This window comes from Lissotriton vulgaris, chromosome 8 (genome assembly GCF_964263255.1).
Source record: "Lissotriton vulgaris chromosome 8, aLisVul1.2, whole genome shotgun sequence".
NCBI classification, from domain to species: Eukaryota; Metazoa; Chordata; class Amphibia; order Caudata; family Salamandridae; genus Lissotriton; species Lissotriton vulgaris.
Window position 1 is genome coordinate 1207117025 of NC_141696.1, and position 24402 is coordinate 1207141426.

At 44.3% G+C, this 24402-nt stretch overlaps 1 protein-coding gene across 4 annotated transcripts in view; it reads left to right on the forward strand.

The window, feature by feature from the left end:
- The window catches only part of SUPT20H (SPT20 homolog, SAGA complex component), a 447817-nt gene that overhangs the window by 264 nt on the left and 423151 nt on the right, over positions 1-24402 (forward strand). For all 4 annotated transcript variants that reach the window (XM_086935080.1, XM_086935082.1, XM_086935081.1 and 1 more), the window contains exon 2: positions 22306-22383. The gene's annotated coding sequence lies outside the window, so the exon portion shown is untranslated. The remainder of the gene's footprint in view (positions 1-22305; positions 22384-24402) is intronic.

Consider the following 24402-nt stretch of genomic DNA (forward strand, 5'->3'; position numbering starts at 1 on the left):
AGTCTAATAATCGGATTCCACTAAACTATGTGTTTATGGAAATACTCTATGAAGGAAGTGCAGCCTGGGGGTACAGAAAGTATCATTTGCAATCACAGCAGCGCCTCCCGGCATTCCGCATTCATAAACAGTTTTGGGGTTTGTAGGGCTTTTGGATTTTAGGGCGTACATGGTCATTTTAGGGTTGAAGGTGCGTTTGTGTTTTGGGGGGCCAGGTGTAATTTAAGGGTTTAGAGAATGTTAGTGTTTGGGGTGCGAGGGTTAATTTTAGGGTTTAGGGTGTGTTTGGGTTTTAGGGTACAACAGTTAATATTAGGGTTTAGGGTGTGTTTGGTGAGCAAGGGTTAATTTGGGGGTTCAGGGTGTGTTTGGGTTTTGGAGTGCAAGGGTTGATTTGGGGGTTCAGGGTGTGTTTGGGTTTTGGGGTGCCAGGGTTAGTTTTAGGGTTTAGGGTGTGTTTGGGTTTTAGGGTACAAGGGTTAATATTAGGGTGTGTTTGGGTTTGGTGTGCAAGGGTTAATTTGGGGGTTCAGGGTGTGTTTGGGTTTTGGGGTGCCAGGGTTAATTTTAGGGTTTAGGGTGTGTTTCGGTTTGGGGTGCAAGGGTTAATTTGGGGGTTCGGGGTGTGTTTGGGTTTTGGGGTGCCAGGGTTAATTTTATATTGGGGATCATGTTGTATTCCTACATGATGTCGTTTTTAGAACTTCTGTATGTCATGTAGAATGCTCCTGTGTCAGCAGCTCATTCTGCTGTTGGATCTCGCTGAGTTAACTGCTCTACTCTACTTGTGGATGTCAAGTTGTCATTCCTGCATTAAAACTACTTTCTTCTAACCTACGCGTTGACTCCTTCACTACATAATTTCTGGCGACGACTGGGTAACTTCAGCTACAGCTGCTAACAAGAAGGATTTATGGAATGACAACGTTCACCTTTCAGCTGTTGGAAAAATCGCGAAAACTGCCTTCCTACTAGCACTGCCGACGTTTTCACCGTCGTGCCCTGAACTTTTCACCTTTAACGTGCTAACCGTGAGTTTTCTGTATCTTTTCCAACTTGGCAAAAATAACTTTGCATACCGTGTGGTAAGTTCCGTTAAACGCATCCTTCAAACAGCGTGGAACTTTCTCTCGCACTTTTCTCTGCACCCGCTGCATCCTGGCAACACGAAGGAACCTTCATTGCAGCGCCTAGCAACGCCGAAGAGCTTCTGCCTCGGAACCTTCATTGCAGCGCCTAGCAACGCCGAAGAACTTCTGCCTTTACGTGCCGATCGCTCCAATTCCGGAAATCAGGTGCATTCTGGGTATTACCCTTTCACCTTTACTACGTCTGACGTCACAACGTGCCGCCATCTTGGTTATTTACTTCGTGAGTCGGAAAAGCAACTTTCACGAAGCTATTCTCTTTTTCATCATTTCTTCGTCATTTTGCCTCGTTTTTCTACCGGATTTGCTGCTTAGCGGTCTACTAACAATAAGGTACTTGAATCTCTACATTATTTTTATTTTTTTTAATTTCATTTTCAAGTCAATTTTATTTACAAAAATATAACAAGCATGTCCAATATCTCTGCTCCACCTCATTTTTTACAAATTGCTGGTGATCCTAACATTGAATGGGATTTATGGCACCCAATGTTCTTAGCCTATGTTGATGTTTTAGAAAAAGATGGGTGTTCAGCTAAACGCAAGTTAGCTCTCCTCAGACACTGTCTTGGTGGAGCTGGCATTAAAGAATTTGACAATCTTCCATCAATTGATGATGCAGGAGACATGGATGTTTTTGAGAAAGCTTGTGCACAGATGAAAATTCGTTTCGGAAGAAAGATCAATACTGTTATGGAACGCTTCAAATTTTATTCCCGCGTACAAAAACAGGATGAATCTATTGAGGATTATGTCTCTGCCTTACGATCTTTGGCTTGTTCTTGTGCCTTTGAAACCATCTCTTACGAACAAGTTCTCAGAGATCAAATAATGATGCGCACCAAGAGCAAGAAAATTCAAGAAAGACTTTGGTTGGGCACAGAATCTTCCTTAAGCGCTGTTATCAACATTGCTAAAGGCATTGAGCAATCCGAATTGTTTGTTTCGGAAATCAGAGGTCAAACGTCCAAGCCTCAAGTTCCTGAAACTGAAGTTTCGTTGGTGAAGAGTCAAAACACTTCATCTAATTTTAATAGGTTACCTCCTAGAAAGGACAATGAGAAGAAAGTTCCTGAAAATAAGAATATTGTCGAAAATAAGTTTTCCTACAGGAAAAATGTTTATTGTTACAGATGTGGTAGTTCTAACCATTTGGGAAATTATAGAGGATGTCCAGCTTGGGATAGAGTTTGTGTTAAATGTAAAAGGAAAGGACATTTCGCTAATGTTTGTCGTTCTTCCCAAAGGGTCAATTATATTTCTCAGGAAGAGGAAGAAGTTTTACAAAGTTTCAATTGTATTCTATCTGTGGATGATTCTGAACAGAAAGAGTTTCCCTCTTACACCATTTTAGTTGATAACCAACCCGTTCTCTTAATGATGGATTCATGCTCATGGTATTCCATTATTGGTTTGAATCTGTTTAAAAATCTCTGGGGTGACAGGAAATTATTGACTTCTGATATATCTCCAGGTGGTTACACTGGAAAAAAAATAAATATGGAAGGTTTCTTTTGGGCTGATATTCAGGTTGCTGATAGATTTGCCAAAGGGAAAGTTTATGTCGCCACCAAAGGTGTTGCTATCTTAAGTTGGCCACATCAACGTTTACTTGGCATTAAACTTGATCCCAATGCCAACCCCCCAGTTTATCTAGGTGAACCATATGTTTTGAGTATTTGTGATGTGGGAGACAATTCTCTGTTTGTAGAAAACACTAAAAAAAATTCCCTGATGTTTTTAAGGACACCTTAGGTAAGTTTGTTGATTTTAAGCACAGGATTATCCTGAATGATAATGCCATTCCAGTCAGACACAGGGTCAGGAATGTTCCATTAGCCTATCGTGAGAAGTTAAAGGACATTTTGGGTGATCTTGTATCAAAACAGATCATTGAACCTATAGAATCCTCTCCTTGGGTTTCTCCCATTGTTTTATCACTCAAAAGTTCTGGCGAGCTCCGTCTGTGTGTGGATCTCCGCAGTTTAAACAAGGAGATCTGGGTAGATAAGCATCCTCTCCCAAACATCCACGAATTAATTTCTTCTCTCACAGGTGCCACTGTTTTTTCAACCATTGATTTAGCTAGTGCCTACCATCAGGTTGAGCTACATGAAGATTCAAAAAGACTTACAGCTTTTGTGACTCCTGAAGGCATGTTCCAGTACTTGCGAATGCCTTTTGGACTCGCCAGTGCTGCGTCTGTGTTCCAACGCCTGATGAAAGAGGTTCTTCTTGAATGTAAAGGAGCCATCGCGTTCCAAGATGATATCCTGATTTTTGGAGTAGATGTCGAGGAACATGATCACAATTTGCATTGTGTACTGTCCAATGTGCAAAAGAAGGGTCTTACCTTAAAGTTTAACAAGTGCAAATTTAGACAACCTAAAGTTGAATATTTGGGGCATGAGATTTCTAAAGATGGCATAAAACCTAAACTCAATCATGTAAAAAGTATTACTGATGCTCCCATTCCTTCCTCCAAGGAACAGTTGTTGTCCTTCTTAGGACTTACCGAATTTTATGGCAAATTTGTCAAAGATTATTCTACTATTGTACACCCCTTGCGGTCTTTGCTGAAAAAACAAGCTAAATTTATTTGGGGTACAGAACAGCAAACCTCTTTTGATTCTTTAAAAAGCAAAATTGTCAATGCTCCCTTTCTTAAACCTTTTTCTGTCCACAAAGACTGCATTGTTTGCGTAGATGCCAGTAATGTAGGGCTTGGTGCCGTTCTTATGCAAAAGGATCGTTTTGGGGAATATGTTGTATCCTATGCTTCTAGGACTTTACGGGACGCCGAGTTTAATTATTCTACCATAGAGAAGGAGCTTCTTGCTTGCACTTGGGCTACTCAGCATTTTCGCCAATTTCTTTGGGGTACGAAATTTACTTTGAGGACTGATCATAAACCTCTTGTTAACATGTTGTCAGCTGGTGGTGGTAGAACTCTCACTGCTCGTCTTGCTCGTCTCGCTGCTAAGTTGCAAGAGTACCGGTGTGAAGTTGTCTATGTCCCTGGACGGCTTAATGTACATGCAGACTGTATGTCACGTCTTCCTGTTGGTGATACTTCTAACACGGATATTTGTGATGAATGTGATGTCGCTTTCTCTCTTTGTGATGTTAATCTAATTGGCGGTAAGGACTTAGAAAACTCCATCACTGAAAGTGTTTGGTCTGATGCTATGCATCACGATGAGGTTCTTGCTAAGGTCAAAACATTCTTGAGTGCTGGTTGGCCTGAAGAGAGGAAGCTATGTGGTGACTTAGCTTCCTTTTTCAAAGTAAAAGATGAATTGTCGGTAATCGACGATATGGTTTACAGAGATGACAAGATTGTCCCTCCCCTTAATGTTCGTGAATCTATTTGCAATTTAGCCCATGAAGGCCACATGGGGATGTCCACGACTAAAAGGAGGATCCGAGAGTTTTATTGGTGGCCTAGTATGGACGCTATGGTTGGCAGGTGGGTAAGGAACTGTTCTCCATGCTCTCTGAGCGACAAATCTGTGAAACCTGTTTCTTCTGGGCTTTCCCCTGTTGAATTTGCCTGTGGACCTTGGAGAAAGTTGGGAATTGACATCATCGGTCCTTTTAATTACCAGTCAGGGAAAGACATGTTTGCTGTGGTGCTTGTGGATTATTTCTCTAAGTGGCCCGAGTTAAAAATTGTTGAAAAGGTCAATTCTGAAGTTGTTGTTGAGTTTTTAAATGAAGTTTTTTGTAGAGAGGGTTTACCTGAAGAAATTGTTTCCGACAATGGGCCGCAATTTGTAAGTGACGTTTTTTCTGCTTTTCTAGAAACTTGTGGCATTCTTCACAAAAGAGTTTCGAATTACTCCCCACAATCCAATGGCCAGGTGGAACGCTTTAACAGAGTGATTAAGGAGTCCTGCCAATTGGCTTTACGGAGTGGATTGAAGTGGAAAAAAGCTCTACAGGCCACTTTGTTCACCTATCGTATGTCTCCGAACTCTGTTACTGGTTTGTCCCCCTTTGAAATGTTGCGTTGCAGGAAACCTGGTACCAAGATCTTTCCTTGGTGGCTGAAGACGAAAGACTCTGGGTATCTGGAGTTGGATATGAAGAGTATTAGAGACCGCGTTGGTAAATACCAGGACAAAATGCTTAAGAGCTCTTCCCCAAGACCTGTTTCTCCTAAAATCTCTGTTGGTGACTTGGTGAGGGTGAAGTTTGGTGGTATCATTCCTAAAGGCATATCCAGGTGGTCTTCCCCTGTCAAAGTTACGGAGGTCTTCAGTAAAGCTGTTAGAGTAGAGGGGGGTAAGATTTGGAATTTCAGGCGTATTTCAGTTTGCAGGTCTAATGTCGTGGATAAAAAGAATGTTCGTTTGGATCCTAGTTCCTCTGGGGACCTATCTGTTCCTGATTTTGATTCCGGTTTTCATGGTTCTCATGAAGTCTTTGATAATTTGCATTCTCCTCAAGTGTCTTTGCCTCAAGCTTGTCCTAACAATTTTTCATTACAGGTTGTTCCTTCTAATACTCATGATGTTTCTCAAAATGCTGCTTCTCAGGCGTGCTCTTCACAGCCTGTTTGTTTACGCAGTGATTCGCAGCCTGTTGCTTCACGCAGTAGTTCTCGTGTAAAACATGTTCCTGTAAAGCTTATGGATTATGTTTGCTCTTAGTGTTTTTTTTTTTTTTTAATTTTTATTTATTTTTGGGTTTATCTTTTTTTTTTTTTGTTTTGTTTTTCGGTGGGAGGTGTGTTGTATTCCTACATGATGTCGTTTTTAGAACTTCTGTATGCCATGTAGAATGCTCCTGTGTCAGCAGCTCATTCTGCTGTTGGATCTCGCTGAGTTAACTGCTCTACTCTACTTGTGGATGTCAAGTTGTCATTCCTGCATTAAAACTACTTTCTTCTAACCTACGCGTTGACTCCTTCACTACAGATCAGGGTGTGTTTGGGGTGCAAGGGTTAATTTGGGGGTTCAGGGTGTTTTGGGGTTTTGGGGTGCCAGGGTAAATTTTAGGGTTTAGGGTGTGTTTGGGTTTTGGGGTGCAAGGGTTAATATTGGGGTTCAGGGTGTGTTTGGGTTTTGGGGTGCAAGGGTTAATTTGAGGGTTCAGGGTGTGTTTGGGTTTTGGGGTGCAAGGGTTAATTTGAGGGTTCAGGGTGTGTTTGGGTTTTGGGGTGCCAGGGTTAATTTTAGGGTTTAAGGTGTGTTTGGGGTGCAAGGGTTAATTTGGGGGTTCAGGGTGTATTTGGGTTTTGGGGTGCAAGGGTTAATTTGGGGGTCCAGGGTGTGTTTGGGTTTTGGGGTGCCAGGGTTAATTTTAGGGTTTAAGGTGTGTTTGGGGTGCAAGGGTTAATTTGGGGGTTCAGGGTGTGTTTGGGTTTTGGGATGCCAGGGTTAATTTTAGGGTTTAGGGTGTGTTTGGGTTTTGGGGGTTCAGGGTGTGTTTGGTGCTGTGGTGGGGCTGAGTGATGCTGGGGTGGGGCTGAGTGATGCTGTGGTGGCGGTGAGTGGTGCTGTGCTGGTGCTGAGTGATGCTGTGGTGGTCTTGCTGAGTGATGCTGTGGTAGTGCTGGGGTGGCACTGAGTGGTGCTGTGGTGGCGCTGAGTGATGCTGTAGTGGCGCTGAGTGATGCTGTGGTGGTGCTGAGTTGTGCTGTGGTGATGCTGAGTGAATGTGGAAGGGAAGGGAATAAAGAAAGGAAGGGAGAAAGTAAAAAAAGGAATGAAAGGGAGGGAGGAAAGGAAGGAAGGAATGGAAGAAAGAAAAAGAAGGCAAGAAAGGATGGAAAGGAAGGAAAGACAAGAAGGAAAGAAAGGATGAATGGAAAGAAAGAAAGGATTCTAATTGCAAGTGTCAACATGAACAGGCTTGTTTTGAAGATGTAGTCCCCAAATTTGAGATTCCATGACAGAGAGGGGCTGTGAAGGACGGAGAGGCGACAGGCAGAGGCCACGCGCTGTGGACATCAAAGGAAGGGTGGGGGGGGGGGGAATGCGAGATCATTGCATTGCAAATGCTTTTTATTTTACTCTGCACGTCCCCACTTCCTCCTTAACAATCAACACATAGAAGCAGTTTAGTGGTAAATGGTGTTCAAAGTGGGTCGATTTGCATATCAAAAGAAAGTCGAGACTTGTGTGAACCCAAACAATGCAATGGACTTAAGAGGATACAAAGCGAGGCAGGATAGCCCTCGGTGTCAACGCGCCTGTTGCTGCTGTGTGCAACATTCAGCTTAGATGGACATTCTTACTGGGCCGGCTTAGTATATCATCCTTCCGAGTTTGAACTGGGCACTGTGAATCCACAGATGCCCTAGTGCTGTATGGCCGTCCCCTGAGAATGAGTTACAATGTGAACAATGCTGTGACGCTCGCCTAAATCCATCTAGACTGCACTCTGCATTCAAGCCAACATATATCAATAGGGGCATTTTAATTTAAAAATGAACGCAAAGTTTACTGCACCACTGTCCCTTACGGGTACAATTAAACATACAAAAAATATACATAAAAACCACTAACTTTTTACCTTTTACAAAGTCATGCAATTAATAACTTATTAAATAAAAACATCGATTGATGTTTTTTACTTGGGTACTTTCAGTCTCGGAGTCTACCTACCCGGTGCTTTTCGATGGCATGTCACTTACACCCTTCACAACCAATGGCAGGTCGGCACACTGCTGTGGACACGCGGGGAAAGCAAGGGTTAGGGAAAGCATTGTTCATTCGTTGCTTGGCCTCTGTGCTGGAAGCCTGCATACTGGGTGTGTCTTTAAGTGCTCGCTTGGAATCGGTGGAGGGCCGGGACTCTCTGAGGGGCAGGCAGGGGATTCACACTGGGTAATGTTTCTTTTCTTTTATATGGCGCACGTGTAGTCCGAGCTGACATCTGAGTGCTTTAATAAAAGGCACAGTAGACACTGTCAACTATGTGCATTTAGAGTCAAAATAATCGAATCAGGACGCTTCATCAGGGGTAATAAGCGCTATATAAATAAATAAATTGCCTTGCACTTGTGTCTTCGTCACAGAAGTGCTCTATGGATGAAGGAAGGTTGTGAGTGAAGTGTTTGGTGACCCGCAGAGCAAGAGCCGCACGTCCGGGAGAGACGCGAGATGTAAAAACAAGAGCCTGTGGGTTGTGTTGCTACATTTTCTGAGATATGATGTGTGCCAGCCTATGTATCTCGCATGTATTACCCAAAGGTTACAACACGGGTGTTAATTCTGTGACCGATGCAAACTCCCAATGTGGGCAGCATTTTCCCAGGTGCTGAGTTCACAAGTTTCCGATTCCACGCTATTGGCTCTTGTGTTTTTGACGGGGGAAAAACAACTGAGAATCTTTATTGTCAAATAGCTCAATTTTTTGATTGAGTCCTCTAAATGCACATGGACATTCCAGAATCTGCAAATTGGAGCACCCCTCTGATTTCCAGATCACACAAATCGTGATGTTGTGGTTATTACTGAACCAGATTCTTAGCAAGTTGGGCCTGCCAGAAAACATCAGGCAAACCACTCCCAAGTTGCGATTTGCCAAAGGCATATGTGAAATAAGATCGTGGGCAAATACCACCGGATTTGAAACTTTGCGCCGGAAACGGAACACCAAAGGAGAAGATTTGCAAGCCCTGTGCGCCACTTTTGCGTCACTTTTAACTTGGGAAAAGTGACGCAAAAATGGCCCAAGGGTTTTTAAATCTGCCCCCAAGATTGTAATCCGGGTCTAAGTGCGGATTGCTGTGTGGCTTTAAAGGACCTGAGAACCAGCCCTAAAAGGTGCCGTGGTCGTTTCCTGTTCTCTCGTGCGAAGGTAAAGGATTTGTTGCACGCACATGTGCACTTGGTTATGCAGGATATGTTCTAATTGGATTAAACACACATGTAACCGAGAAACAGACAGACACAACAGGAATTAGGAGCCCTGTAGGATACACACAACCGAGAACTAGAAATATGGCGTTGTACTCATACAAAACACAGGAACGTGGTAGTAGACACACAACAAAGTAACAAGCCACATAGACAGGAGTAAAACGTATACAGAGAAGGGAAACACATGTACAAAAACACGGGGTTCATTATGCACACACATGTGCTAGGTAGACACTGCAGAGGCAACAGAAAAAGCACCCATTAAATTAAAAGGAGGGACACGCGAAAATAAAATTATTCAGAAAAGAAACAGACCCAGGTACGAGTTGATACGAATCAGATGTACTGAAACACACAGGACTAGACACACACTTATGTTATGAATAAATGCACAGCTATCAGCCCGCCGAGAACTGTGCATACAACAGAGAAATAGACATACACATAGTTAGATACGCACACAACTAACGTGTAGTGACTGCACACAGAGCAGAATAAACACTGATAAAAGTGCCCGACATATACTCGCAAATGATTTAGTCCCTCATGCAACAGAGGAGATGGACACGCTGTCAAATGTGTATAACACAAAACACGTGTCCGCCATATTTCAATGTAAACAAGAGAACATTACAAGCGAACACATTTCAAAAGCAAACGTTACATTATATGAGGCAAAAGTGGCAATCGTGAGCAAACAAAATACAAGAGGAGCAAACGGTGCAATACAGTAGGAACAAGAAACACCGACAACAAGCAGAAGTGGCATAAACAAAGCAATTAGACATGATATTTGAGCCGAGACAATGCAAATGCAGAGGAACCCGGTACATGGCTGAGATGCCATAAAGATTGTACATGGACTGTTAATCTGGATTACCCAGTGCATCCACGATTTAAGCAACACATTAGGATCATTCAAGTATGCCAAGATGGCAAATGAACTGCAAGCACAGGCAAAGAACAAAGCGGAGGTGGGGGGGAGAAGAAGCGTTTTACCCTCTTAAATACGGTGGCCGAACACCAACCCAGAAACAATACTAGGGTTAATTTATACGACGGACTGATAAGAAAGTCTATCTAGAAATAGACTGAGGTTGAAGGGGTGAAGAGGGACCGGCTGCACGGGGGTGGAGGGGGGAGATTTGAGGTGAGAAGCAGCGAGAGATCACAGAGGGAGAGGGGGAAGGAGAAATGCGAGTCACGGCCGCCAAGCCGTGAAGTGTGAAGCAGTGGGCGGGGAAGCAGATCCCTTTGAAGCTGCTGCCTGCTTGTGGGGACTGGGAGGAAGGGTGACGAGAGTGAATAATTATGGGAGGAGAGATGCTGGCCTAAGGCAGAGCGCACCATATGGAGAGGGAGGGGGGTGGGCCGAGTGCAGGAGAAATGCGGGCGGGGCAGCTGAAGCCTTTGATCTGGCAAATGCTGCTGGCAGGGGGAAGCCTGTGGGGAAATGCAAGCTCATGCACGAAGGAGCTTGTGGTCACGTGATTTCACGTGAACTGTTGAGAATCCTCCTCCTAAAAAGTCAGCTTTGTGGATGGACAGCTATAGGTCTCTCTGCGAGACCTAAAAATGGGTTGACAGAAGAATAAAGCTGGAGCATTCAAAATGGAATAAGTAGAAGAAAGACCAGAAGGTCAAGAAAAACGAGTATTTCTTTCTTTTTTTAGGTCTCGCCTACGCAACGCGCATGCGTTGCATAGGAGAAAGACCTATAGCCATCGATGCGCACTTTCAAGCAAACACGTGCACGCGTTTCATTGCCTTCAGTGGCAACGCGTGCACGCCTGGCTATTCCCTGGTGGGAGCGAGCAGGGACAGCATATGTTTGTAATTACCTTGCAAACATATGGTGCCCCTGCTCGTTCCCACAAGGGAAACGAGCGCAGGCCCCCCTCCTGCCTTCCCTCCCCCTGCTGCCTCCTTATCTTGGTCCCAAGTTAGACATCCATCCTCGTAGAGGGAAGCAGGAATCGGATGGACTGGAATTCCGGCATGCAGTGACCTCCCCGACTCAGTGGAGTGCTCCCCTGATCCAAACACGGAAATGCTTCTGTGTATGTATAATAAACAGAACCCATAACACCATGCCGAACCCACAGTCAGGCTGCTATTGTTTATCCTATTGTGATAGCGTTGTCACCAACCGGACAACAACAATCGACAACATTTGCGCTGTGAGCTTCATAGCTTGTACTAAATGTTCAAGGAGTCATGATAGTGTGCCTACGAAATGAAAATGTAAGCAAATGCAATTTCTGAGAACAGTATCCTGCAAATGTATGTCAAATGTCATAGTGTAGAACACGTAAGAAACCTCTACATGTAAAAGGGTGGTGTTTCTTCCTGGGAATATCACAACCACGTGGCATTACTGTACTACCAAAAGAGCATTTTGAGCACAACATTGCTCATATATTAGTGCTATAGCATTGTCTATGAACCTCCTGTTTGGCCTTAAAAATTTATAGTAGATCACAAGGACATTTGGATACAATAGATTGAATTGCTCATACCAGGGTTGGAGTGGCTTTTGAAAATCCATTTTGGACACAAGTGTGGAAGTGGGTTGATCTTTTCAACCAACAGTTCGGTTGAATCTGTGATAATGTATGGGCAATGAGTACAGTAAGGAGGTTAATTTGCTTTGCTTATCTCCCTTTCCTATGTTCTTCCCTGGTATTTCAGAGGGCATAATTCCACAATAACTATTTTAATACCAGTTTTGTCCCTGGCTTTACAATGGAGAAGCACTAGTCGAGGACGGTGATCTTGCTTGCATTCATTTATTATGGAGAGCGGTCATGTGGTGCTACTGCACATGGAAGAGTGCAAAGTACGGTGTCCATATTGATGTAACACTGGTTTTTGTACAAAGAAACATTAGTTTTAAAGGTAGAGACTGGCATACTTCGAGGTGAGCTCACCTGGTACTGTGAAACATATGTGTATGTGATCCAGGAGCAGGTTGACTGAAATATCTATTTTTGGGATATATGAGAATTTTGTGATTGATGATGTCACAGGCATGATGATGCATTTTAGCCATTTGTAAGAAGCAGTGGTGGTCCTTGTTATTGACTACATTGTGCATTTATAAATTGAATAGGTCAAAATGGTCCAGTTTGCAAACAGGTGGAGGCATGATGATTTGGTCAGTAAGTTTCAGAGGGCTTTAGAATCATATATTCAAACAAGGAACCTGGGTGAGTGATGCATTTCACAAGCAGGTGCCTGATGGACTGATATCTCAGGCTATTTAATTCATTGTGCCGAATTGTAGATTTGGATATCATATACATGCAATTACAAGACAATAGCAACTTTAACACCACATCAATTAGTCTTGTTTCTTTGGAGGACATTGTAGACAGTCCAGAGAAGATCTTGGAGAATAAATACAAATCCATTAGCTACGTTTCAATGACTAGGAGGAGGTTATGGGGAGACTGGAAATACCTTCATGGAATTGCAAGGTGGGCTGGTGGACCCAGCACCCGAGGCTTGTTCTGCAGATGGTAGAATGTTGTTAGATCATATTGCTGTTACCTGCCTGATCTGCTGCATGCACTTTTCTTCTCTTGAACTTAACTACAAATAAATACTTAAGAAGAGCTTCGTGGGATGTTGTCTTTCTAAGGAGGTCACTACACTATTCTCACGGAGGGTTAGCCACAGGTGATGGGAGTTGTTGGACCTGGGGTTCCCAGTCCACATAGGGTAGCCTGGCACAGAGTAGGAATGACTATTCTCCAAGGCCAATTGTGTTATGCTTGCATCTTACTTCGCACAGTAACTCAGCGCCCTTCCACCAAAAGAAGACACTACACCTTATTAGGAAAAATACGGTTTGCTTTATAGAAATCTTTAGTATGTCTTTGTCTTTCAGCAGTGTTTAAATTCAGTACATTAAATATCTCCACATTTGATTATTGGTATACTCAAAACTGGCATTAATATTACCTTTCTCCCCCAAATGAAAGGAGCTCAGCAATAACCCCTGCACTTTAATCAGGCAGTAATAGTTTCACAGTTTAAATAAGGTAACCAGCAAGAATAAAGCTTCCTTACGGGGAGGCATGGCTGTACATTACCCTCGAGGACTCCATGATATTACAAGCAGGAAGATACAGGTTTTCATCACAGTTCCACTAATGGCACACTTGTAACTTGGTTCAAGCAGCTGGATATCCGAATAGAGACAGGCAGGTTATTTATTCATTCCATGAAGCCTTTAAGCTTGCTCTAAAACCACAGTGGATTGACAGGTTTTCACAGTGACATTCTTAGGCTCTAAATGATCTGCATAAAAGGAGCCACCCCCCCTCCAATTAATGCTTTCTTATCCCCGGAACAGCCCTGTTACCCTGGCTTCCATTAGCTGGTAATTAAACCTCCATTTAGAAATCTCACACCCACAGGCGACTTTTCCCACCAAGGAAGGTACTGAGGTAAATGAGTCACGTACTTATGAGTTAATGTCTGTGGCGCAGATTATCAGATGGAAGATATCCCAAAGCCTGGGCGTTACTTCATAGCCAGTAACGCTGCCCCCGCCTAAGGCCCAATTTCGTTCTTCTTCTCCCGCCAGACTAAAGTCCCCAGCTTACTTTTTCCTTGTAGTTCTGTCAGTCCGCTTTCAGTTTGTGCCCGCTCTGTTATCTAAGGACCGGGGAAGGCTCCGATACCAGCTGAATCTGCACGCCTTATGTAGTAAAAGAAGATGCACAGTCCACTGTGTATGTAGGATTCTTTATTAGTAGGTTCTTTCCAAGATGACAAGTACAGGAGTAGACAAGTAGGACCCCACCAGGAGCCAGCTGTTAGCAGCTCAGCCTCAGATGACCAACTGCCCAGTAAGTTATAGAGAGCCACTGAGAGCCAGAGGGACACCCAGGCATTCTATGATGTCATAGTACAGTCTATCCAAGGAGAGCAGTGGAGAGGACATTTACCACACATCCTCTTCCCTTATGGAGAAAGAACAGAAAAGGAAACAATTCGGCAAAGTACTTTAAAGGCAACAAGTACTGCATGAGATAACATTAGCATGAACAGATACAAAAACATGCTAGATTATAAATAAACAAAAACAACTAAATGCTACTATATGCCACATCCCCTTCCCTTAGAGTAAAAGCATGGTTCAAAATGGAAGAGAACCAAAGTAGCAAAGAAAGGTGGTCATGCTCACAAAAGGGAATAAACACCCTGATAAACAAAGGCGAGCGTAGACACAAACCCTTTTCACAACAAGGTGACGGTGAAGAATAAAGACAAAACTTCTTACAAAGTCGCACCGACATGAAACCCTTGGCCACGGATCTCAGGCAGGTAGACCTAGATAGAAGCAGAGTGTCAAAAATAAATGATGTTTAACAATCTCCACCCAAAAGAAAAACACAGGGTACTAACCCTTTTTAAAATCACAACCACCTCAAAAGAGGGTACTACAACAGAGTATAGCTAACCAAGGAAGTGGAAGGGGGCATTGACTACCCACAAAAGAACAACATCCCCTAAGTAGGGTACACCGCAGGATAGTGAACCTGGGAAGTGGACATTGACTACCCACAAATATACCATCTACCAAAAACACAACTTCCCCTAAGTAGGGTACACCGCAGGGTAGTGAACCTGGGAAGTGGGCATTGACTACCCACAAATACACGACCTACCTAAAACGCAACTTCCCCTAAGTAGGGTACACCGCAGGGTAGAGAACCTGGGAAATGGGCATTGACCACCCACAAAGACACCAGCTACCTAATACACAACTTCCCCTAAGTAGGGTACACCGCAGGGTAGTGAACCTGTTAAGTGGGCCATGACTACCCACAAATACACTCCCTACCTAAAACACAACTTCCCCTAAACAGGGTACACCGCAGGGTAGTAAACCAGGGAAGTAAAATGGGGCGTTGACTACCCACAAATACACAACCACACCCAATAAGAGCACAACTAAAAATACACACCCTTGGAACTCAAAACAACAACATCCCTTAGAAAGAGTACACCATAAGGTTCTACATGACTCTAGGACACAAACATGGGCATTGACTACTTCAAAGAACTGTTACACCAAAGCGCCCACACAAGAGTCAACAACAAACACTGAGTGCCCCCACAACTAACTGACAAACGAGGTCAAACAGGCATCAGTAAGATTTGTCACAAACTTCCTTTCAATGGATGCCCATAAACGCTATACACAAAACAAAAGAAAGAAGGCATTACAGACAAAGACAAACTGAAAGACTCAACTCAACTCAACCTCAAAGTATGCAGCAAGGTAAAAGATACAAGCGTAAATAACAGATAAAACCAGCTCCGGTGAGCGATTTCTCACCCGGGATCCTCATAGACTGCACCAGGAAGTGACAAGCATCGAATGTTCAACTCGAAGTAGATTAGACCTGTGAAACGCCGAAACCTTGCAGTGTTCATTTGATGAAAAAAACGATGAGACTGAAAAGTCACGTAATCCTTGTTATAGATCCATACTTCTTTGAGACACATAACTGGACTTTCGTTTGCAGTACAAAATGTTTCCAGCTCGAAAACGCTATTTGACTGGCAGCGATGAAGCGGACCGGTTTGACAAGAAGTGAAGATTACACCAAACGCACTTGTATACGCTCCCAGACTTGCGCAGAGAATTCAATCAAAATGGCGGCACGCAGGATACGCTGCCCAGGGTGGCTCTCGGCACGTTAGGGCAAACGTAAGCAGGTAGCGTAGAAGCAGCTGAAAAAGACAGACGTCAGAATGGCCACTGAGGTGCTCCTCGCGACAACGAGGTAAGGATTAAGCGCGTGACCAAGCTTGCGCACCCGTTTTAAAAAAACAAAGTGACCGTTGAACTGTCCAGCGTAGAGCAGAGAGAATGAGAAATGCAACGCTGTAAAAATAAGAAATATAACAAAGTGTACCTCAGCAAACGCGCACGACGTGCCTCTGTAATTTAAGACCAGTGCTGCTCGTATTCCTCTCCACACAGTCGATAACGGCAGACAAGGGGTATCGGACTTCCCATAACAGACAGCAGTGGGCAAAACATGAGCACAAAGCCAGGGTAAAAGTAGGCAAATGTCGGCGCTGTTGGCAATACACAAGCACCAAACCTCCGTAAAGCTGCACAAATTACGGTGCTGATGTCCCACGACGTCTCACGCAGGGCAAGAGGTGCAGGCTTGAAACACGTTGCAAACACAAGGAGTGGACTTTGACATAAAAAGAAAGACTCAGGAATGGTCCTTGAGTCAAAGGTAGTTGTTGTGAAGAGAACTGCTGGAGTTGGGCTGATCTGTGAAAGTGGGCACATCACATGGTCTTAAGATACCCAAACATGACCAAATTGCCAACTGTCAAGGGTTAAAGGTCGAAGAAAAACAAAAGGGTGATCAAGCCAAATGAGTTTCAGACACTTTTTGTTGCTGGAGACAATCCAGATGACAGCAAGAAGACAAAGAGTACATTCACAGTGATCAGTTCCTTCACAAACAAACGCCCAGGTGCAGGCTGTCCAAGGTGAAACAGGACACTGGTGGGGTCAGCCGGGCGTTACCTTTCAGCTTAATTAAAATTCCAAAATGTCATTAGTTCTTTACCTTGTAGAATCAATAGCAAAATGTCTTTAGTTCCTTTCCTGTAGAAGCTTCCTTATTTCACACGTAGGTTCCTCCTCTTTAAAACGTCGCCAAACTGTAGTAAAAGAAGATGCACAGTCCACTGTGTATGTATGATTCTTTATTAGTAGGTTCTTTCCAAGATGACAAGTACAGGAGTAGACAAGTAGGACCCCACCAGGAGCCAGCTGTTAGCAGCTCAGCCTCAGATGACCAACTGCCCAGTAAGTTATAGAGAGCCACTGAGAGCCAGAGGGACACCCAGGCATTCTATGATGTCATAGTACAGTCTATCCAAGGAGAGCAGTGGAGAGGACATTTACCACACCTTACTGGTCGGAACTGAACCTTGCCGCTTACACTCTGCCGGTCTTAGGGGCGTCAGTCAGCTCTTCCGGAGTTCTCTCCTCGCTGACTCCACACACCCAAAGGTCTCCGACCACGGTCGGCCTCCTTCATCTCCTCCCCGCCTCTTCCGTCAACACAGCGCTCTTGCCGGCGGAGTTCTCACACCTTCCGCCGCTCCTCATCGGTGCCTGCCGGACCCCCCTTTCCTCACTACCACAGCTGAAGGAGCTTGTGTCAGGGACACTCCCGCAAAGGAAAGGATCACGGCTAAAAACACTGGGCGCCTCTCTCACGGCACTCCGGAGCCTCCACAGTGAGTTCTGTTTCCCGCTTCTGGGTTCCCTCAGGGACCTGGGCTCCGAGTAGGGGACTTCGGGCTCACAGCACTGCTAGCTAGTACGCTGCAGGCGGAAGTTGGGAATAGACAAATTACACTGCTATTCTTGGTGTCTTTATAGGATCTGTTGCTCCCGCTTCCGTGTTCCCCAGTCCAGCTACCTACAGCTTCCCCAGTAGTAGCTCCGGGACGTTTTATCAGGGGCACTAAAAAGGCTTAGGGAGCTAGTGGTAATCCAGTGATGGCAGGGTTAAGTCAATAGGTAGGGGGTCACGTCAATAAAGAGGGGCAGCCGACCCAGGGGACGATCTACCCTCACTCAGTGCGCCTCCCTCCCCACAATATCGCCTAACTCCTCACCAAGTTCAACTCAAGCTCTCTGGTCATTCTAAAATGGCCGCCCTGGTTCTGTCCTTTTATAGACTGGGCTCTGGTTGCTAGAACTAGCTGGAAGGTTCTAGAGCCTTCCCATTGTTTTCTTATGGCTAGGGATCCTGAGGTAAAATGATGAGTTATAAGCCTCCATTTTGTGTCTCCCTACTCTCCATTTTATAGGAGCACCTGTGCCTCAGGATGTTGTAGGAGTAATGAGGCACCCAAAGCCCTAAGGACAAAACCAAAAATTTGAGTGGACACAAAAACAAACAAAGGTTAGGAGGCAGAAAGGGGACAACATAAATAAATAAATAAATAGGAGGGACCACCCAAAGGGCTGACAAGTCTAACACGAGTTAATTTGCAAGTTTCTTGAGTGGGTATAAGGGAATTCCGCTTTTTTACATGATAACCCTCCAGTTTTGAACTGAGGCTGTTTTTTTGACTCTTAATAGAGCACTGAGCAATGTCCAAAAGGTCTCTGTGCCAGTGCTCTGACTCTTAAAATGTGTATGTGTGATTGACTCGCCCACAATTGGTATAAGTTAACTTATAAATACCTGGTATATGCTACCGGGGTACCCAGGGTCTGTAAGTTAGTGTCACTCATGAACTGCAGCACTAATTGTGCCACCACAAGTGTGACAAAGTAAAGGAAGACTCTCAGTCTGCCATTGCTTGCAGGCAGAACAGTTTTCGAACTGATAATTCGACTTTGCCATTTAAGCCTATGACAAAGTCCAGGGCTTCTTTTTGAATATATAAGTCACCGCTCGGGTAAACCTTACCAGCCCTAAGGCAGGGTGTTCTTTATTAAAAAGTGGGACAGTGTTTTTATATGTCCTAACGGTAAAACCCCCAAATAGTTTTTTTTTTTTGCTGTAGAAAGGTTTGGAGTCTTGGTGGAGGGTACAGGTTTACGTGCCGACAGCTCAGCTGTGCTTACTTTTGAATGGAATTAATAAAGTGGGTCCGTTAAGGTATCAAAAGAATAGTTGAGAGTTCTTATCTCTTCTTGGCAATAAAGCCAGATAGCGTGAGCCCAAAGCGTGAGGTTCAAAGGGTAAGACGCCTTTGAAGGGCAAATGGTGGACACTTACAATAGGGGCTGCTGTTTTGTTCTATTAGACAGATTGGTGTCTGGGGCAGAGATGGGGAAACAGTTGCAAAACTAGTTTTCCTGTGGATGTTTTGCCTCCGGTAGCCACACCTCAAGGGTGGGCTACTGAGCTCCACACTCTAATAGAAGAGGTCTGGTAACTTGGGAGTGGGAAGAATATTGCATTCTGGGATAGCTAGCAGCCACACTTGACAGGAAGCTGTCAACAGGTGGCGGGGGGAATACCTGGTAGCCCATTGTCTAGTAGCCAATCTATCCCACAAGGTAAGTTCTGGGTTTAAAAATGGCACCACTCTCACCCAGACCTCCGATCACCTCTGCACTGTAGAGAGGACTGAGGAAGGACTGGTCTGCTGCTCTCTGGAACCGACAAAGAGAGGCTGTGCCAAAGACTGGACTGATCCCATGGCTAACAAAAAGAGGACCATGCTTGTGGTGCTCGGCTTTCAGAAAGTTGTCCCTAGGCTCCAGACGGAACAAGTGACTCCAAGAGTCAGTTGGCTGACTTCCTGTTACAGCTACAGGGCCGCAAACTCTCAAGAAGCCTTCTTTGGCGAGTTGGTCGCCGCAATCACTTGACCATCACTGCCTGAAGAACACTGCCTTGAGGACAGAGTTTCGATGCTCAGAAGTTGTACCTGACTGCGTTGGACCTGAGAGAGGTGTCTGAGTGCAGTTTGTTGACCTAAGTCAGACACTAGCCTCAGTTAAAATGGGCTGTTGGTTTTGCTGTAACATAAGACCAGTAGCAACTGGTTTTTGGCTGGACTTCTACCAGACTTCAAGGAACATCGATCTCTGTGGCTAAAATCGCCCCGCATCTTCGTGGACTGAGAGGCAGCCCCTGAAAGATATATTTCAGTGGATCAGCATCCATCAGCAAGGTAACTGTCCTGCCAAGCCTTATTGGCGACTGTGACTCTCTCCCTGCCGGAGTCATTTGCCTAGATCTGGCTGGATCAGTCATGCTCAACTTTACAAAAGTTGTCAAAAGTTTTTCCAAATATCGGCTAACTGTGATGGTTACCAATGCTTGCTTGTGATTTCAATGAAGAGCAGTGACTTATTATTTTCTTACTAATTTATATCTCCGGAACCCTGTGGTAGATTTTATAAAATCATTTCAGATTTTCTTTCTGTTGTGTGTTGGAAACTGTCTCTTTATATGATATACCAAAATGAGGTATACTGTGCTAAGAGTCCAGGTATTCCCTTAGGAGTGGACAGGTTTGCTCTAGCAATCCTCAGGTAGTCTTCTAGGAGTTAGTTCGGTGGAACAGCCTTGGGCATATCGGAGAGGAGTGTTAGACATCTACAAATACACAAAGAGTTAATAAATGATGCACACAACTCAATAAGGATATCCACACCAATTTTATAAAAATAACATGTATTTATAAATATTTAGGTACCAGTATCATTACGATCAGGTAAGTATGTTTCTAGATAGAAATACTTTTACGTTTCAAATGTCGACACAGTGCAATTTTCAGAGGCTGCATTGTTATCCTGTGAAGGAAAACGGAAAGTGGCATATAGGCAGAGTATAGCGACTTACAAGACCAATCTCTTGGACTTAAGGTGAATATAGGGCAAGGCCAAAGAGGTCCCACTGGCAGCACTGGGACGGCCGGGTGCAGAGGTGCAATACAGCATCCGCTGCCCAATGTTAGTCAACGGGGATCGGTCTACTTGAAAAGAGGCTTCAGGCTTGGATTGAAAAGCCATTTGGGCTGAACCAAAAAGAGGGCTCAAGCCTCAGGATGCTCGGGACGTGGGGACACCTTTCTTCTCGCCAGGCTTTGGGTGACTGACTCCGAGGTGTCCTCAGGCGTCGGGTGTTTATCACCGGGCACACTCGCTGTAAGGGGGAGCACACAAAGAGGCTGCAAGTGGCATAGAGGGGTCCCCTTCTCACAAACCCAAGGTGGTCTTCTTCGTGGTAGGATCACGCTGGCACCATTGGCCCACTTCAGGTGGGGTGTGGAGCGATGGGTGCAGTGGTGCTGGCCAGTGTTGGGTTTACGCGGTCTTGGAGTCCTCACCGGTCTTTCTGTGGTAACTGCAAAATGCAGGGGAACAGTTCTGCTTTCCCACAGGAGTCCCTAAGTCTTGTCAGAAGTGCTGGCAGTGCTCCCAGGTTTTTGGAAGTACAGCAGCTTGCAGGGTGAATCAAATTTGACACAATCGTCGGGAACAGCAGACAGGCCAGCTGCTTTGGCGCCAAGTCAGTTGCTTCTTCCACAGTTTTGGTTTTTGCGCCTCTTTGGTCCTTCTTCTTCTTTTGGTTGGCAGGATCTGATTTCCTGGTGCCAGGAGTTTCCCTAAATACTAGATCTAGAGGTGTTGAGGTAGTAGCCAATGGACTAGTTACCCCTGGGGTCACTAGGACCCCTAAAGGACCAGTCCCTGGGGATGTGGGTATAACCCATTCCCAGAGTTTCTAAGTTTGCCATCACCAAGATGGAAGACTTTGAAAAGTTGTTTCCACTTCAGCTAGCTCACCTTAGGAGTAGTACTAGCCTGCCGGTGGGCATGACTATCTAATACTAATTTACCCACCTGCCCAGGTGCCAACAGGGCTCTGAACAAAAGGGGTTCGGCATACTCTCCTGTGAAGGAAGCCAGATTTGCATATCAAAAGGCAGCAGGCTCTTTCAAGCCCCAGTCTTGGAATGCTAATTCGCAGGTCATCCTGTGGGAGGGTGTTAACCACCCTCTGCCTGAGCAGGCTTTGTTCATGATCTCCTTAGAGCAACGACCCTCACCCCTGGGGGCCACAAACGTGTCTGTTGTCGCATGCTGGCTAAGACCAGTCAGTCAGTACACTAGTAGTTTGTAGGTTTTCGAGGGCACCTCTAAGGTGCTCTCTAAGTTCATGTATTAATAAAACCGTAAAAGCAGTATATTTGGGATGAAGATGAAGAAGTTGGGTGTGAAATCTTTAGTGAGCATAATGCTAATATTCAGCTGCAATGTTTTTCATTTTTATAGTGAGGATATTAGAAAAAATATCATTGTTTTTTTCATTCTGATGGTTGAGGGGTGGAAGATATCAAATAACACATATCCCTCTTGATTTCACATGTGTTGGTATTCATTGTGGCACTTTTGTGTGTGCAGCCGCAGACATGGGGGAGCTGATCAGTTAGACCATTGTTTGTATCTACCGTTGAATTTGCATTTTCTTGTCTATGGAGAATTATAGCCTTAAGCCTGAACAAATGTATCTTGATAGTTTGGCCATCTTTTATTTTTTTTAAATTGTACTTCAATTTAATTGATTTAATGAGACCACTTTTACTTCATCATAACATTTAATTTGTTGTGAGGAGGATGTATATCTATGCAAGTCATTGTCTCTGTTTCATCAATGTATCTAGTTAATTATCCATCCACCTAATATTCCAACGAGTTGTGAAATGGGTTTGCTATTTATAATGGTTAGTTCTTGTTTTTTATATTCCAGGAGATGCCTTCTGTACTGAGAGGATGCCTCTCTGAAGCCCTCTCAGAGAGCTGTTTTCCAATATTGAAGCCCTGAAAGGTGGGTAGGGTATGTGCTTGGTCAAAAATCTGTGCAGCCTGTTCATTGGCCAGCAATGTAAAAAATGGCAAGTTTGATCATTCTTTTTCTCTCTCTTTTATTGCTTAGCGAAAATCAGACTCCGTTCTTTCTCACTTTACATTCGATCTGTGGTGCTCGCCACAGTTCTCTTTCCTGTGGCAGTCATATTGGGTGAGGGGAGGCTGTGGGAAACAATGATTCAAGGTATGGTGACCGGTTTTGCTCAAAGGTGGTGGCGTGGATCGTTGGGAATCATGTATGACTCATGGGTGCCCCCTTAGCTTCTGCAACAACGTCTCCCTTCCTACATGTTTCTTTTACCTTCTCTTTGTGTCAAATCGTTACTTTATCGCTTCTGTTGATATATTTGAACTTTACGGGTGAGTCTCTTTCTTTTTGTCTTTGTCTATCCCTCTTTTGCCAACTTACTGGGAGCCTCTCTTATAGTTTATCGGGTCATCCTTTCCACTGGGTCATTTATCCTTTGTTTTTACAATGGTGTATTTTATCTCAATCTGTGGGTCTCGGTAGGTCTCTCTTACCTTTTCTTTTCATCTTGTATGAATTATTTTTTATTTCGTACTTTAACCTTTCTATTTCTAATGGCCTTTCTTTTTCATTCCTTTTTCTATAAATCACACATTTAACCTATATCTATCTATCTGTCTATTTCCACCAATTGGCCCCTTGGAGAACGCACTCTTGCACAGCGGGTGCTGGTTTCGAGGACGGACCAGTCCTCGTATTCAATACTGCACCAATTTATTCTCCTCAACGAAGAAAACCGCACACCAAGGATCCGCGATAATCGTATTTATTCCAAGAATGCAATTATCACCCAACCACCACCACCAACGCGTTTCAACCCCCACGGGTCTTGCTCACGGTATGTGAGTCCTTTATTTATGTTTCTATTTATAGTTATAGGAGGCATTATGGCATATGTAGTTTATCTAATTTATTGTCCGTTTCTCAATTGTTTTGCTTTATCCACGAGTTTCAGTTTAGATTCTGTTCCTCTGGCGAGATTCTGATGGTGTAGATATTGTTGCATATTTCCGCATGAGACCAGGATGTGTCCATGAGCTGGTGGCAATAAATCCTTACCTGGAGAAACCTTTATGCATGTGTCAGACCCGTTCTTTCTTGTGGAGGCGAGACTGGTGGCAGATATATATATATATATATATATCTCCATCCATCAATTGCAGCTTTACCCTTTTGACTGAGACCACCGGAAACAATAAGTAAGTCCCTTCATCTTTATTGGCAGCAGGCAAGCACGAGAATTCACAGCAACTCGCTTCTAACTATAAAAAGCCAGACACGTTTCGGTAAACTCACTGTCCCTTCTTCCGTGGCATGTAGTTCACACAGAAATGAAAGCACCTTGCTTCACGCACATTTTTAATTAAGACGCTTGCCCAATGGGCACGACCAGAGCATGACCTTCTGGATATCGTAGTGCGCTGCGTCTTCCGCTGTGGGTGTGCTCCCATTTCTCAATTAGAACAAAGTTAATCCCAAGTGGGTAGATGCGAATGAACTGAAGTCACCATGCCCCGCTTTATTGCTGTCAATTTCTGGAAAGCGGGCACTCTCCTGCAAAAGCGCCAGCCTTGCTTCCTTCCTTAGTCCAAACACCGGGCGGCACTTGGTGGGACCCGCACTTCAGCGGTGGGTCTCTTGTCACGACCGAGGAACAGCCGTTATAAATCCATCAATTGCAGGTTTACCCTTTTGACTGAGACTACAGGAAACAATAAATAAGTCCCTTCATCTTTATTGGCAGCAGGCAAGCACAAGACTTCACAGCAACTAGCTTCCAACTATAAAAAGCCAGACGCGTTTCGGGAAACTCACTGTCCCTTCTATATATTTTTTTGTCTTATTTTTGTTAATATGTCTTGCTTTATCTCCTTCTGAGACAATTTTTTCATATCCATTTTTATGGGTTTCGCTGTTATCCTTTCTGTGGGTTTCTCTTTCTGCAAGTCT